At 45.3% G+C, this 2,873-nt stretch overlaps 1 protein-coding gene across 1 annotated transcript in view; it reads right to left on the bottom strand.

The window, feature by feature from the left end:
- Window positions 1-2,873, bottom strand: part of LOC117948975 (neuronal acetylcholine receptor subunit alpha-7-like) — a 22,243-nt gene that overhangs the window by 15,959 nt on the left and 3,411 nt on the right. The gene's annotated exons all lie outside the window — the stretch shown is intronic.

Below are 2,873 nucleotides of genomic sequence, written 5' to 3'. Positions count from 1 at the left end.
CCCCCCCCCCCCTGATATTTGCACTATTACAGATGGAGCTTAGGTCCAAACTCCAAACCTATCTGTTGAGTCCGGCTTTTAATACGTAGCAGTGGTGGGACAGTGTCATTCATCGATTGCTATGCAACCTTTTACTGATTTTACTGCTTTCTGTGTTCACTCTTTCTGTTGTATGATGTGTTTTTACTCTTGGTTTGTGATGTGAAGCACGTTGGGTACCCGCTGGTTGCTGTAAAGTGCCATATAAGTACATTTTGATTGATGTAAATGTCGTGAGTGACATCAGTCCATGCTTCATACTCGGCCCCGTGTGAATGATCATAACTAAATAATACCAATAGCCGTCAGCAGGGGGCGAGCTGTGTGTGGCGGCTGCTGTCGGCTCGCGTCGTTGCAGCTTCACAGCTGCTGCTGCTGAGTTTTACACCCAGGCCGGGGGGCTTTCTTAGGGCCGGCCGGTCCGTGTCTCCCTGGCGAGGTCCCGTTTGGAAAGCGCTGATCTCTGGCGTCCTTTCTCACGGCAGCCGAGGACAAACAACAAATACGTGTTTTATATACACGTAATACTTAATTCGCTGTGTGACTAACTGAAGGTCGGTTGTGTATGAAAGCGTTCGACATCGTTGAGCTTTTGCGTCCTCGCCTTGGACGAATGTCCCTGCTCCTTTGGAAGAAAGGACCGGGCCGGACATTCATCAAACGGAGGCGATTCGGAGTCATCGTCCTCTCTGCTGGCACGACGCCGTGTCCAAAATTAATCTAAAAGGATGAAAGAAGCCGGGGAGAAGCGAGGATGGACTTTGAACCGTGACTGCAGAGACTCAGCAGAGTAGTCAGAAATATTAATTCAGGTGGGGGGGGGTATCTCTGAGATAACACGTGTGCAAGGAACAAAGTCATCTTTCCATTCCCCGTAACGAGTACTCTTACCTTAAGATCTCATTAAAGGATTAGTCAAAGTCCTGGAAACCCTGGACGGGTACATCCAGAAAGACTGTTTGAGAAAAGGTGTTTTTGAACATTAAAGCACGTAAACATGTTCCTCCCTTCTTCTAACCCACAGGAGAGGTGGTCTTTGTCCTCATATCTCAACCCAGGGACTCTATCGCTGCCTACTACCCATACAAGTAGACAGAAATGTCCTCTTTCATCAACGCTCGAGTCCGATTGCATGCATACGAGATTCCAAGCAGGACCGTCTGTCTAAAACGATGATAGATAAGATAGATACTTTATTCATCCCAAATTTTAGACAACCATAACACAACAACACAACAAACACACATACACAATTATAACACATATAGCCTACACACACACGTATACAGACACACATATCACAGAAATACACAAGCGTATCACACATATAACACATATTTGTCACACACTTAACACACATATCCCAGAGACACACATATACACATTAGACATCACACATAGACATATTCACACACAGATATATCACAGATACACACATATATCACACATATACACAAATATCACACATATACACAAATATCACACATACACACATCACATATACACACATATCACACATATACACACAGATATCACACATAGACATATTTCACACACATATATCACAGATACACACATGTATCACAGATACACACATATATCACACATACACACATATATCCCACATATACACAAATATCACACATATCACACATATACAAACAGAACAACAAAATGTTTTGGGGGGGGTGAGGGAGACAGGCTCATGCTCAGCCCCCCCCCCCGTGTTGTATTGCCGGTCTAACGATCCTGCGGGTAATGTACTGAAGGACAGATGCTTATTCTATTCTTTATGTTTCTCCTCCTTCAGGATGAGAAGAACCAGGTGCTGACCACCAACATCTGGCTGCAGCTGGTGAGTTTTCTCGCTGCTTTGAAACGTGAGTAAAAGTCTTTAGTTTTAGCTTCTTCCGGGACACAAACTCCGCTCGGGGGCTCAAAACCATTGGAAATGTTTTTCAGTCACACGGCTGTCGTAGCTGACAAATGTTCCTCTTATTTATTGTTTTCTAGCAGAGTAGAAAGAATTTAGTTTTTGTCTGGATTTTAAACAAATTGTAATAAACTGTGATTTATTGCGATGTATAACCTTTTTTCCAACTTACAGTTTAATGGGCACACTTCGTGGGGTCGTGGGTTCCTGTGGTTGGAGGTTGAGATGCTTCTGCTCTGGAATCAGGGTGGCAGCACTTCAACGAACCTAATTTAATTTTAATTTATTCTGTTTATTGATCCCCTTATTGGGGAATCTACAATTTAACTTTAACTGTTTTGTTAGTAACCACTACACACAGGCCTGAAATACACAAAAACACAAGCTCAGGAGCTGTTCATGCACAAATGGAGAGGTGTCAGGGTGGATGGGGGGGGGGAGGCTGCCAGTGCTGGACCAGTACCCTGGGTGGTGGGGGGGGGGGCAAACATTGATTATGAATGGGAGCCTGCAGACCCATCAGCTCATCCTTCCTTCATTTTGGCTTCCAGAGAGACTCTGGAGGAATCACAGAACTCCAGCGCTGCTTTCTGACCCAGATAAGTTTGCTGTGATGGAGGGAAAGTTGACTCGGCAGACGGGCGGAGCGAGGGAGGGGGGGCGGGGGCTTCTGGGGATCCAGCCCTGACTGTTTTCTCCAAAGCTCCGATCTTTTAGGGTTATAAAATCACTTCAATCTGTGTCATCTCCCCTCAGTCTCTCTGACTGGACCGGCCAATCATTGCAGGAGGACTCATGGAAACAGGAACATCAGACAGTTATTTCTGGTGGACAGACTATGTAACACCATCACTAACGGGGACGTTGTAGAGCGTCCTCTGGTGGACAGACTATGTAACAC

Source organism: Etheostoma cragini, chromosome 8, assembly GCF_013103735.1.
Source record: "Etheostoma cragini isolate CJK2018 chromosome 8, CSU_Ecrag_1.0, whole genome shotgun sequence".
In the NCBI taxonomy this organism is placed as follows: Eukaryota; Metazoa; Chordata; class Actinopteri; order Perciformes; family Percidae; genus Etheostoma; species Etheostoma cragini.
This window is presented reverse-complemented; position numbering and strand designations above follow the sequence as displayed.